The sequence below is a fragment of the Lipotes vexillifer genome, unplaced genomic scaffold, assembly GCF_000442215.2.
Source record: "Lipotes vexillifer unplaced genomic scaffold, Lipotes_vexillifer_v1.1 scaffold90, whole genome shotgun sequence".
Lineage (NCBI taxonomy): Eukaryota > Metazoa > Chordata > Mammalia > Artiodactyla > Lipotidae > Lipotes > Lipotes vexillifer.
Genome location: NW_006782310.1, coordinates 4,822,146 through 4,836,551, shown reverse-complemented (window position 1 = coordinate 4,836,551; position 14,406 = coordinate 4,822,146).

The window sequence follows — 14,406 nt, the reverse complement described above, 5'->3', positions numbered from 1 at the left end:
ATATCACTTGACCAAGAAATTGGAATTTTAAAATATTTGTGTGGATGTACACCAGATGAGTATGAGCAAGTTTATGTATTGTCAAAAGACTTGGATATCCCAGGTTAACTTATGTGTCACCCAAGTTACATTACTGGATGTTCTAGTTATCTGGTTTACCACATGTCAGCATATTAGAATTTCGATATATATTAGGACATTAAAACCATACTGGTTATAATTTGACTTCTTGGATTCAGAAAGTACTTTGGTATCTTTCAGTGCTTCAATGTTGTTGTTATGAGCAATTGTCATTTTTATATATAGTATTTTAGATGTACTAGGGTTGTATGGCATTCTCTAGATGTTGCTTTTCTACAAAATAAATTCCCTGTGTCAGCTTGATATCAGATATCTGATTTTTTTTTACCATCTTAACCATTTTTAAGCATACAGCTCAATAATTTTATGTATATTCACATTGTTATGCAGTTGATCTCCAAAACTTTTTCACCTTGCAAAACTGAAACTATACCCACTAAACTACTCTTCGTTTCCTTCTCCCCACAACCCCTGGTGACCACCATTCTACTTTCTATTTCTATGAATTTGAGATACCTGATTTTCTTAAGTATAATTCAGATTATATATACTTATCAACACATTTATATTATTGTATTGGGTGGGCTTATTCAATTTTTAAATTGTTTATCACAAAGGGCACTTCAGAAAATATTGGTCCACAGTTTATTCCAAGCTGTCCCTAACTTAAAAAAACAAACCCCAGAGCCTAAGCTTGAAAAGATGCACTAATGCCCTACATTCTAAAGAGAATCGAGAACAACTGGGCAAGACCATATAGCCCACCTACTGAAAGACAATTGGACCAGCATTTCTGTTCCCCAAACCAAGTGAAAGAGGAATGAGTAATGAGAATTACTTGGATTGGGGGAGTGCCTGAAAGGATGAAATGAGGCATCTCCTTCTCGGGCTGAATGATTACTCTGCTTCAGAAACCCACAGATCTACCCTAATGCCACTGCTGGATCAGTGCAAGATGAAGTTCTGGAATCACTGGAAATGTTCCTCCAGGAGTTTTGGAAACACAGACTTACTTGTACCTACTTCTTTCACACAGATTCTGAAGGTGGAAGGTGTGCTGGACCAGCCCACAAAACAGGATGATAGCAGCCTTAGTTCCCACTCCAGCCTGAACTCACTAGTGAGTATGTAGAAGATTTAAGTAGTTGGTTCCCACGGCTCCCTGTGGGAGAGAATGGAGATTAGAGGAAAATGCAGGAACTGTAGAATGTGGACCAAAGGCTGACCCTCTGCGGGGGAGAAACTTATCAGACTGATAGAGAATGAAAAGGCACAAATAAAATCTTGAATGAAAAAGGAGACATAGAGAGAGATATAAGGTAGATTCAAGCAATCATTAAAACAAATTATTTGAAATTTTTATGGATTTTTCTGGAAAAATAAATGTCTACTCAAGGAAAAATTGAGAATCAGTAACTGTTAAAAGAAAATGCTTACCACATCACAGTAGTCCTCAACCTCCCTCAAAATAACACCCTTTTGCTGTGAGTTTTACCAAAACTTCAAGTAACACGTTTATCCAAGTAGATTCTGGGGTAAGAAAAAAAGAATGTTCATCATGTTAATTGAGGTTAGTGTAATCTTGATACAAAACCATGCTGGGAAGGCAATCTGCCTTGTACCCTAAGTCTCCCTACACATTCATGCCAGCGATGTCAAGAATATAAGGCCCTGAACACTCTTTGCCTCGATTAATTATCAGTGAACAACCCTGAAATATGAGGCCTGAGACAAAGAGCAGGCCTTGTTTAAGAGGTGGATTCCCCAAGCTCAGTTTTCCTCAATGCTACACAAACAGCATGTGTGGCATCTGCCTGAGAACTTTCATTTTGCTTCTGTGAAACTTGGGGCTCAAGAGGGACTGATGCAAATGCTGCTCATGCTACTTGCTATGCTGTGAGCAGTAAAGTCCTTTGTGTCCAGGAGTCCCATGTCTTACGCCCCCATCCACAAAACAGACAAGCTAACTTCTAGCTTCTAAACTGGATAAAATGTCAGACCCTCACAAAACCTCACAGGGTTTTATAACGTATAGGGAAAGTATAGTATAGGGAGAGCAAAAATGAATATAGATATAAGAATCTTAAATGAAACAGCAAATCAAACTCAGCAGTGTATGTTATGATCAGGTAAGTGGTCCTAGGAATACAAAGATGGTTCATCAGAAAGCCCATTACTGTAATGTACCATGTTAACAGATTGAAGTGGAAAAATACAATCAAATTTATTTACTATAATTCTCATTCAGGATTAAAGAAAAACATTTCTTTAGAAACAAGAAAATTATTAGAATTTGAGAAGTCTAAAAACTTGTCTCCTTGAATATTCCCATCCTGTGAAGTCAAGGATTTAAGAAAGAGTAGCAGTGGAGTGGGGAGGGGAAATGTGAAGAGAGGGAGGAACTGATGGAGACCAAAAAGAAAGAAACTCCAACTCCAAAGATGGAGTGGAGCTTGAAACTCCTAACTTGCATGCTGACATATAAAGTATAATGAATGCTGAAGGAAGTAGCAGGCTGCCACAATTCTATAGCTATGTCATTGATAGCTAGAATGGATGTTTTCCTTTTTAAAAATTGTGGTAAAATATACATAACATAAAATTTACTATTTAAACCATTTTTAAGTATAGTTCAGTGGCTTTACATACATACATTCACATTGTACTTGCCACCATCCATGTCCAGAACTCTTTCATCATCCCATACTGAAACGGTACCCTTTAAACAATAATTCCCCATTCTTCCTTCCTCCCTCCATTCTTACCTTCCTTCCCTGGTAACCATGGTCCTACTTTTTGTCTCTACATACTATTTGACTATTCTAGGTACATCATATAAGTGGAATCATACAATATTGGTCCACGTGAGTCTGGTTTATTTCACTTAGTATAATGTCTTCAAGGGTCATCCATGTTGAAGCATAGGTCAGAAATTCTTTCCTTTTTAAGGCTGAATAATATTTCATTGTATGTATATACCACATTTTGTTGATGCATTCATCCGTCAATGAACATTTGAGTTGTTCCATCTTTTGGCTGTTGCAGATTCGCTACTATGAACATAAGTACAAATATCTGTTTCCCTACTTTCAATTCATGGGAGGTATATACACAGAAATGGAATTGCTGGATCATATGGTAATTCTATGTTTAATTTTTGGAAGAGCCGCCATACCATTTCCCACAGTGACTGCACAATTTCACATTCCCACTAGCACAAAGGTTCTAATTTTTCCACATCCTCACCAACATTTGTTTTCTGTTTTGTTTGTTTGTTACTTTTGGATAATAGCCATCCTTATGGGGGGGTTAAGTCATGTCTTATTGTGGTTTTGATTTGCATTTCCATAATGACTAATGATGTTGAGAATATTTTCATGTGCTTTTTGGCCATTTGTATATGTTCTTTGGAGAATTTATTCAAATTCTTTGCCCATTCTTAAACTGAGTTTTTTCTTGTTGAGTTGTAGGAGTTCTTTACATATTTGGAATATTAATCCCTTATGAGATATGTAATTTACAAATATTTTCTCCCATTTTGTGAGTTGCTTTGTTACTCTGTTCATACTGTCCTTCACTGCACAAAAAAATTTAATTAAGTCCAATTTGTCTGTTTCTTTAGTTGCCTGTACCTTTGGTGTCATGTCTAAGAAATCATTGCCACATCCAATATCATGAAGATTTTTCTCTATGTTTCTAAGAGCCTTGTGGTTTTAGCTCTTTGATCCATTTTTCCATATGGTATTACATAAGGGTCCAACTTCATTCTTTTGCATGTGGATCCAGTTTTCCCAGCACCATTTGTTGTTATCCTTTCCTCCACTGAATAGTCTTGGCACCCTTGTTGAAAGTCATTTAACCGTATTTGCAAGGGTTTATTTCTGGGCTCTCTATTCTATTCCATTGGTCTATGTATCTGTTCTAAGGCCAGTGTCACACTATTGATTACTATAGCTTTCTGACCATATTTATTTGATTATTCTACTGAAGTTTCTATTCTGTCTTGATTACTGTAACTTTATAATAATCCTTGAAATCAGTAAATCTTGAAATTATGACTTCTTCAAGTTTGCTTACTTTTCTTCAAAAATGTTTAAGCTATACTATTTCCTTCCTTTCCTATGTAAATTTTAGAGTCAGTATTTCAATCTCCAAAAGTACCGTGCTTGGATTTTTACTGGAATTAGTTTAAAAATATAGATAAATTTGGGAAGAATTGACAGCTTAGCAATATTTATTCTTCAGATCAATGAACAACAATGTATCTGCCCATTTATTTAGTTCTTTACAATTTTCTTTCATTGGTGTATAGTGTTCAGCATGCAAATTCTGCACATATTTTGTTGGAATTATACTTAAGTATTTAGTGGTTTTGGTGCCATTATAAGTCATTCTTGTTTCAATTTCAATTTCTAATTTCTTTTTTAGTATGTAGAAATGCAATTGATTTCTGTGTGTTAACCTTATATCCTACAACCTTGCTAAACTCATTTATTCTAGGAGATTTTTGTAGATAGTTTGGGATTTTCTATGTAGTATTGTCTTCTATGCCTTTTATTTCTTTTCCTTTTATTATTACACTGGCTAAGACTTGCTGTATGATGTTGAATAGGAATGGTGAAAGTGGACATCTTTGCTTTGTTCTGATCTTAGTAGGAGAGGCAGTCAGTTTTTCACCATTAGGTAGTGTCAGCTGTAAGTTTTTTGTAGATCCCTTTTATCAGCTTGAGGAAATTCTCTTCCACTCATAGTTTGCTGAGAATTTTTATCATGAATGAATGTTGAATTTTGTCAAATGCTTTCGTGGTATCAATATGATCTGTGTGGTTCTAATATGATAGACTACATTAATTAATTTTCAAATGATGAACTAACCTTGCCTTCCGAGGATAAATCTCATTGTACATGATATGTTGTCCTTTTTGTATATTGCTGGATTCAGTGTACAAATATTTTGTTGAGTATTTTTGTTTCTGTTATGTTCATAATGGATATTGGTCTGCAGCTTTTTGCACTGCCCTTGGCTGATGTTAGTGTCAGAATAATGCTGACTGCATAAAATGAATAGGGAAGTGTTTCCTCCTTTTTTATTTTCTGGAAATGATTGTGTATAGAATTGGTATTATTTCTTCCTTAAATTTTTGTTAGAACTCACCATTAAAACAATCTGGGCCTAGAGTTTTCTTTCAAGGTTTCTAATCTATCTATTCAATTCCTTTAATAGATATAGGAATATTCAGGTCATCTATTTAATCTTGAATGAATTTTGGTAATTTATTTATGTCTTTCAAGAAATTGTTCCATTTTATCTAAGTTGCCATATTTATAGGCATAACGTTGTTTATAGTATCCATTTATCCTCTTAACAACAACAGTAGGTCTGTAATGATATCATTCCTACTATTGGTAATGTGTGTCTTCTTTTTTCTTGATCAGTCAGACTACAGATTTGTCAATCTTAGTGATTTTCTCAAAAAATAAACTGTTTCATTGACTTTCTCTATTTATCTGTTTTCAATTGCATTAATTTCTGTACTTTATTATTTCCTTCATTCTCCTTGTTTCCAGTTTATTTTGTTTTTGTTTCCTAACTTATTAAAGTGGAAGCTTAGATCATTGACTTGAAATCTTGCTTCTTTTCTAATAGAAACATTTAATGCTATAAATTTCCCTCTAGATATTGCTTTAAATGCATCCTACAAATTTTGATACATTGCATTTTCATTTTTCTTCAGTTAAAAATAAAAGGATAAAAGAATACCATACTGACATAAATTTGGCAACTTAGATCAAATGGATCAATTCGTCAAAAACCACAAATTACCAAAACTCACCCAAGATAAATAAGCAACCTAAATAGTATTGTAACGATTAAAGAAATTGAATTTGTAGTTAAAACCTTCTGAAAAAGAGATTTACAGGCTGAGATGGTTTCATTGGTGAATACTACCAAATATATAAAGAAGAAGAATACCAAAAGTAAATGATGTCTCTTAGAAAATAGGAGAGAACACTTCCTAAGTTATTTAATGAGACCAACATCACTGATATCAAACAGACATGTCAGGGAATTCCCTAGTGGTCCAGTGGTTAGGATGCAGCGCTTTCAGTGCTGTGGGCCCACGTTCAATCCCTGGTTGGGGAACTACCATCCCACAAACTATGCGGTGCAGCCAAAGTAAAAAAAAATTTAAAAAATCAGGTCAGAACAAGAAAACTACAAGAAAAATCACATGATCATATCAATTGATGCAGAAAAAATATTTGACACATATTAGTCATTTATGATTAAGAAGAGACAATTCAGCAGACTATGCCTTACATCATACTTACTAGTGAAAGACCAAATGCTTTCCCCTAAAATCAGATATAAAGCAAGGATTTCCACTCTTACTACTCATTTATAACAGCTTACTGGAAATCCTAGCCAGTACAATAAGGGGAGAAAACTTAATTAAAATGCATAAAGATTGGAAAAGAAAATATAAAATTGTTCCTAATCACATATGACATGATTGTCTACATATAAAATCCCAAGAAATCTACAAAAAAAAACCCTCCTAGCACTAATAAGTGATTTTAGCAAGGTTACAGTGTGTGTCAACAACACAAGTCAATCGTGATTCTGTTTTTTGGCAGTGGACAATTGGAAACTGACATTTTAAAATAAAATTCTGTTTACAATAACTGCTGCCAAAATGCAACCTTTAGGTATAAATCTAACAAAACAGGTACAGAATTTTTATGCTGAAAGCTACAAAATGCTGATAGAAATGAAGGAAGGAAGGAAGAGAGGAAGGGAGGAAGGGAGAGAGGAAAGAAGGAAAGCTAAATGAGAGCCATACCATGTTCATGGATTGGAAAGCTCAATATAGTAAATATGTCCATTTCAATAAAAATCCCAGCAGGATCATTTTATTTTATTTTACTTTATTTTATTTATTTATTCTAAACAGGTGCCCACCTCACTTTCTCTTCCTTGCCAGCCTTTATCTTTATTTTTATTTTTTTACATCTTGATTGGAGTATAATTTCTTTACAATGGTGTGTTAGTTTCTGCTTTATAACAAAGTGAATCAGTTATACGTATACATATATCCCCATATCTCTTCCCTCTTGCGTCTCCCTCCCTCCCACCCTCCCCATCCCACCCCTCTAGGTGGTCACAAAGCACCGAGCTATCTCCCTGTGCTATGCGGCTGCTTCCCACTAGCTATCTATTTTACTACTGGTAGTGTATATATGTCCATGCCACTCTCTCACTTTGTCACAGCTTACCCTTCCCCCTCCCCATATCCTCAAGTCCATTCTCTAGTAGGTGTATGTCTTTATTCCTGTCTTACCCCTAGGTTCTTGATGATATTTTTTGGTTTTTTTCTTAGATTCCATATATATGTGTTAGCATACGGTATTTGTCTTTCTCTTTCTGACTTACTTCACTCTGTATGACAGACTCTAGGTCCATCCACCTCACTACAAATATTTCAATTTCATTTCTTTTTATGGCTGAGTAATATTCCATTGTATATATGTGCCACAACTTCTTTATCCATTCATCCAATGATGGACATTTAGGAGGTTGCTTCCATTTCCTGGCTATTGTAAATAGAGCTGCAATAAACATTTTGGTACATGACTCTTTTTGAATTATGGTTTTCTCAGGGTATAAGCCCAGCAGTGGGATTGCTGGGTCATATGGTAGTTCTATTTGTAGTTTTTTAAGGAACCTCCATACTGTTCTCCATAGTGGCTGAACCAATTCACATTCCCACCAGCAGTGCAAGAGTGTTCCCTTTTCTCCACACCCTCTCCAGCATTTATTGTTTCTAGATTTTTTGATGATGGCCATTCTGACTGGTGTGAGATGATATCTCATTGTAGTTTTGATTTGCATTTCTCTAATGATTAATGATGTTGAGCATTCTTTCATGTGTTTGTTGGCAGTCTGTATATCTTCTTTGGAGAAATGTCTATTTAGGTCTTCTGCCCATTTTTGGATTGGGTTGTTTATTTTTTTGTTATTGAGCTGCATGAGCTGCCTGTAAATTTTAGAGATTAATCCTTTGTCAGTTGATTCATTTGCAAATATTTTCTCCCATTCTGAGGGCTGTCTTTTGGTCTTGTTTATGCTTTCCTTTGCTGTGCAAAAGCTTTGAAGTTTCATTAGGTCCCAATTGTTTATTTTTGTTTCTATTTCCATTTCTCTAGGAGGTGGGTCAAAAGGGATCTTGCTGTGATTTATGTCATAGAGTGTTCTGCCTATGTCTTCCTCTAAGAGTTTGATAGTTTCTGGCTTTACATTTAGGTCTTCAATCCATTTTGAGCTTATTTTTGTGTATGGTATGGGGGAGTGTTCTAATCTCATACTTTTACATGTACCTGTACAGTTTTCCCAGCACCACTTATTGAAGGCTGTCCTTTTTCTCCACTGTATATTCCTGCCACCTTTATCAAAGATAAGGTGACCATATGTGCATGGGTTTATCTCTGGGCTTTCTATCCTATTCCATTGATCTATCTTTCTGTTTTTGTGCCAGTACCATACTGTCTTGATTACTGTAGCTTTGTAGTATAGTCTGAAGTCAGGCAGCCTGATTCCTCCAGCTCCATTTTTTGTTCTCAAGATTGCTTTGGCTATTCGGGGTCTTTTGTGTTTCCATACAAATTGTGAAATTTTTTGTTCTAGTTCTGTGAAAAATGCCAGTGGTAGTTTGATAGGGATTGCATTGAATCTATAGATTGCTTTGGGTAGTAGAGTCATTTTCACAATGTTGATTCTTCCAATCCAAGAACATGGTATATCTCTCCATCTGTTTGTATCATCTTTAATTTCTTTCATCAGTGTCTTATAATTTTCTGCATACAGGTCTTTTGTCTCCTTAGGTAGGTTTATTCCTAGATATTTTATTCTTTTTGTTGCAATGGTAAATGGGAGTGTTTTCTTGATTTCACTTTCAGATTTTTCATCATTAGTATATAGGAATGCCAGAGATTTCTGTGCATTAATTTTGTATCCTGCTACTTTACCAAATTCATTGATTAGCTCTAGTAGTTTTCTGGTAGCATCTTTAGGATTCTCTATGTATAGTATCATGTCATCTGCAAACAGTGACAGCTTTACTTCTTCTTTTCCGATTTGGATTCCTTTTATTTCCTTTTCTTCTCTGATTGCTGTGGCTAAAACTTCCAAAACTATGTTGAATAAGAGTGGTGAGAGTGGGCAACCTTGTCTTGTTCCTGACCTTAGTGGAAATGCTTTCAGTTTTTCGCCATTGAGGATGATGTTGGCTGTGGGCTTGTCATATACGGCCTTTATTATATTGAGGAAAGTTCCCTCTACACCTACTTTCTGCAGGGTTTTTATCATAAATGGGTGTTGAATTTTGTCAAAAGCTTTCTCTGCATCTATTGAGATGATCATATGGTTTTTCTCCTTCAATTTGTTAATATGGTTTATCACATTGATAGATTTGCGTATATTGAAGAATCCTTGCATTCCTGGAATAAACCCCACTTGATCATGGTGTATGATCCTTTTAATGTGCTGTTGGATTCTGTTTGCTAGTATTTTGTTGAGGATTTTTGCATCTATGTTCATCAGTGATATTGGTCTGTAGTTTTCTTTCTTTGTGACATCCTTGTCTGGTTTTGGTATCAGGGTGATGGTGGCCTTGTAGAATGAGTTTGGGAGTGTTCCTCTCTCTGCTATATTTTGGAAGAGTTTGAGAAGAATAGGTGTTAGCTCTTCTCTAAATGTTTGATAGAATTCGCCTGTGAATCCATCTGGTCCTGGGCTTTTGTTTGTTGGAAGATTTTTAATCACAGTTTCAATTTCAGTGCTTGTGATTGGTCTGTTCCTATTTTCTATTTCTTCCTGATTCAGTCTTGGCACGTTGTGCATTTCTAAGAATTTCTTCCAGGTTGTCCGTTTTATTGGCATAGAGTTGCTTGTAATCTCTCATGATCTTTTGTATTTCTGCAGTGTCAGTTGTTACTTCTTCTTTTTCATTTCTAATTCTGTTGATTTGAGTCTTCTCCCTTTTTTCTAGATGAGTCTGGCTAATGCTTTATCAATTTTGTTTATCTTCTCAAAGAACCAGCTTTTAGTTTTATTGATCTTTGTTATCATTTCCTTCATTTCTTTTTCATTTATTTCTGATCTGATCTTTATGATTTCTTTCCTTCTCCTAACATTGGGGTGGGTTTTTTTGTTCTTCTTTCTCTAATTGCTTGAGGTGCAAGGTTAGGTTGTTTATTCGAGATGTTTCCTGCTTCTTAAGGTGGGCTTGTATTGCTATAAACTTCCCTCTTAGAACTGCTTTTGCTGCATCCCATAGGTTTTGGGTCGTTGTATCTCCATTGTCATTTGTTTCTAGGTATTTTTTAATTTCCTCTTTGATTTCTTCAGTGATCACTTCGTTATTAAGTAGTGTATTGTTTAGCCTCCATGTGTTTGTATTTTTTACAGATCTTTTCCTGTAATTGATATCTAGTCTCATGGCATTGTGGTCGGAAAAGATACTTGATACAATTTCAATTTTCTTAAATTTACCAAGGCTTGATTTGTGACCCAAGATATGATCTATCCTGGAGAATGTTCCATGAGCACTTGAGAAAAATGTGTATTCTGTTGTTTTTGGATGGAGTGTCCTATAAATATCAATTAAGTCCATCTTGTTTAATGTATCATTTAAAGCTTGTGTTTCCTTATTTATTTTCATTTTGGATGATCTGTCCATTGGTGAAAGTGGGGTGTTGAAGTCCCCTACTATGAATGTGTTACTGTCGATTTCCCCTTTTATGGCTGCTAGTTTTTGCCTTATGTATTGAGGTGCTCCTATGTTGGGTGCATAAATATTTACAATTGTTATATCTTCTTCTTGGATCGATCCCTTGATCATTATGTAGTGTCCTTCTTTGTCTCTTCTAATAGTCTTTATTTTAAAGTCTATTTTGTCTGATATGAGAATTGCTACTCCAGCTTTCTTTTGGTTTCCATTTGCATGGAATATCTTTTTCCATCCCCTTACTTTCAGTCTGTATGTGTCTCTAGGTCTGAAGTGGGTCTCTTGTAGACAGCATATATATGGGTCTTGTTTTTGTATCCATTCAGCCAATCTGTGTCTTTTGGTGGGAGCATTTAGTCCATTTACATTTAAGGTAATTATCGATATGTATGTTCCTATTCCCATTTTCTAAATTGTTTTGGGTTCGTTATTATAGGACTTTTCCTTCTCTTGTGTTTTTGTCTAGAGAAGTTCCTTTAGCATTTGTTGTAAAGCTGGTTTGGTGGTGCTGAACTCTCTCAGCTTTTGCTTGTCTGTAAAGGTTTTAATTTCTCCATCAAATCTGAATGAGATCCTTGCTGGGTAGAGTAATCTTGGTTGCAGGTTTTTCTCCTTCATCACTTTCAGTATGTCCTGCCACTCCCTTCTGGCTTGTAGAGTTTCTGCTGAGAGATCAGCTGTTAACCTTATGGGGATTCCCTTGTGTGTTATTTGTTGTTTTTCCCTTGCTGCTTTTAATATGCTTTCTTTGTATTTAGTTTTTGACAGTTTGATTAATATGTGTCTTGGCGTATTTCTCCTTGAATTTATCCTGTATGGGACTCTCTGTGCTTCCTGGACTTGATTAACTATTTCCTTTCCCATATTAGGGAAGTTTTCAACTATAATCTCTTCAAATATTTTCTCAGTCCCTTTCTTTTTCTCTTCTTCTTCTGGGACCCCTATAATTCGAATATTGGTGTGTTTAATGTTGTCCCAGAGGTCTCTGAGACTGTCCTCAGGTCTTTTCATTCTTTTTTCTTTATTCTGCTCTGCAGTAGTTATTTCCACTGTTTTATCTTCCAGGTCACTTATCCATTCTTCTGCTTCCGTTATTCTGCTATTGATCCCTTCTAGAGTATTTTTAATTTCATTTATTGTGTGTTCATCGTTGCTTGTTTCCTCTTTAGTTCTTCTAGGTCCTTGTTAAATGTTTCTTACATTTTGTCTATTCTGTTTCTAAGATTTTGCATCATCTTTACTATCATTATTCTGAATTCTTTTTCAAGTAGACTGCCTAGTTCCTCTTCATTTGTTAGGTCTGGTGGGTTTTTATCTTGCTCCTTCATCTGCTGTGTGTTTTTCTGTATTCTCATTTTGCTTATCTTACTGTGTTTGGGGTCTCCTTTTTGCAGGCTGCATGTTCGTAGTTCCCGTTGTTTTTGGTGTCTGTCCCCAGTGGCTAAAGTTGGTTCAGTGGGGTGTGTAGGCTTCCTGGTGGAGGGGACTAGTACCTGTGTTCTGGTGGATGAGGCTGGATCTTGTCTTTCTGGTGGGCAGGTCCACGTCTGGTGGTGTGTTTTGGGGGTGTCTGTGGCCTTATTATGATTTTAGGCAGCCTCTCTGCTAATGGTTGGGGTTGTTTTCCTGTCTTGCTAGTTGTTTGGCATAGGGTGTCCAGCACTGTAGTTTGTTGGTCATTGAGTGAAGCTGGGTGTTGGTGTTGAGATGGAGATCTCTGGGAGATTTTGGCCGTTTGATATTACGTGGTGCTGGGAGGTCTCTTGTGGACCAGTGTCCTGAAGTTGGCTCTCCCACCTCAGAGGCACAGCACTGACTCCTGGCTGCAGCGCCAAGAGCCTTTAATCCACACGGCTCAGAATAAGAGGGAGAAAAAGTAGAAAGAAAGAAAGAGAGAAGGAGAGAAAGAAAGAAAGAAAGAAGAGAAAGAAAGAATAAAATAAAATAAAGTTATTAAAATAAAAAATAAAAATAATTATTAAGAAAAAAAATTTTTTAAGTAAACAAAACAAAAAAAAGTGGACTGAGAGAATCCTAAGACAAATGGTGAAAGCAAAGCTATACAAAGTCTCACACAGAAGCATACACATACACTCTCACAAAAAGAGGAAAAGGGGAAAAAATAATAAATCTTGCTCTCAAAATTCACCTCCTCAGTTTTGGATGATTCGTTGTCTATTCAGGTATTCCACAGATGCAGGGTACATCAAGTTGATTGTGGAGATTTAATCCGCTGCTCCTGAGGCTGCTGGGAGAGATTTCCCTTTCTCTTCTTTGTTTACACAGCTCCCAGGGCTCAGCTTTGGAGTTGGCCCCGCCTCTGCGTATAGGTCGCTGGCGGGCCTCTGTTCTTCGCTCAGACAGGACGGGGTTAAAGGAGCAGCCGATTTAGGGGCTGTGGCTCACTCAGGCCGGGGGGGGGATGAAGGGTACGGATGAGGGGCGAGCCTGCGGCGGCAGAGGCCAGCGTGACATTGCACCAGCCTGAGGCATGCTGTGCATTCTCCCGGGGAAGTCGTCCCTGGATCCTGGGACCCTGGCAGTGGCGGGCTGCACAGGCTCCCAGGAGGGGCGGTATGGATAGTGACCTGTTCTTGCACACAGGCTTCTTGGTGGCGGCAGCAGCAGCCTTAGCGTCTCATGCCCGTCTCTGGGTTCCGTGCTGTTAGACACGGCTGGCTCCAGTCTCTGGAGCTCCTTTAAGCAGTGCTCTTAATCCCTCTCCTTGCGCACCAGGATACAAAGAGGGAAGAAAAAGTCTCTTGCCTCTTCGGCAGGTCTAGACTTTCACCCGGACTGCCTCCTGGCTAGCCGTGGTGCACTAACGCCCTGCAGGCTGTGTTCACCCCGCCAACCCCAGTCCTCTCCCTGGGATCCTACCGAAGCCTGAGCCTCAGCTCCCCGCCCCGCCCGCCCCGGCAGGTGAGCAGACAAGCCTCTCGGGCTGGTGAGCGCCGGTCGGCGCCGATCCTCTGTGCGGGAATCTCTCCGCTTTGCCCTCCGCGCCCCTGTTGCTGTGCTGTCCTCCGCGGCTCCGAAGCTCCCCGCTCCGCCTCCCGCAATCTCTGCCCGCGAAGGGGCTTCCTAGTGTGTGGAGACCTTTCCTCCTTCACAGCTCCCTCCCACTGGTGCAGGTCCCATCCCTATTCTTTTGTCTCTGTTTATTCTTTTTTCTTTTGCCCTACCCAGGTTCGTGGGGACGTTCTTGCCTTTTGGGAGATCTGAGGTGTTCTGCCAGCGTTCAGTGGGTGTTCTGTAGGAGTTGTTTCACGTGTAGATGTATTTCTAATGTATCTGTGGGGAAGACGGTGATCTCCGCGTCCTACTCTTCCACCATCTTCCCCGAGACCCCAGCAGGATTGTTTTAGATAGGAAAACTGATTATAAAAGTTGTATAGAAAGGCAAAGGAACTAGAATAACCAGAACAAATTTGAAGATGACTAAAGTTGATTGAATCATACTATCTGACTTTAAGGCTAACTATATACCTACTATAATCCAGAATCTGTGGTATTGGCCAGGGGATTAATATATAAA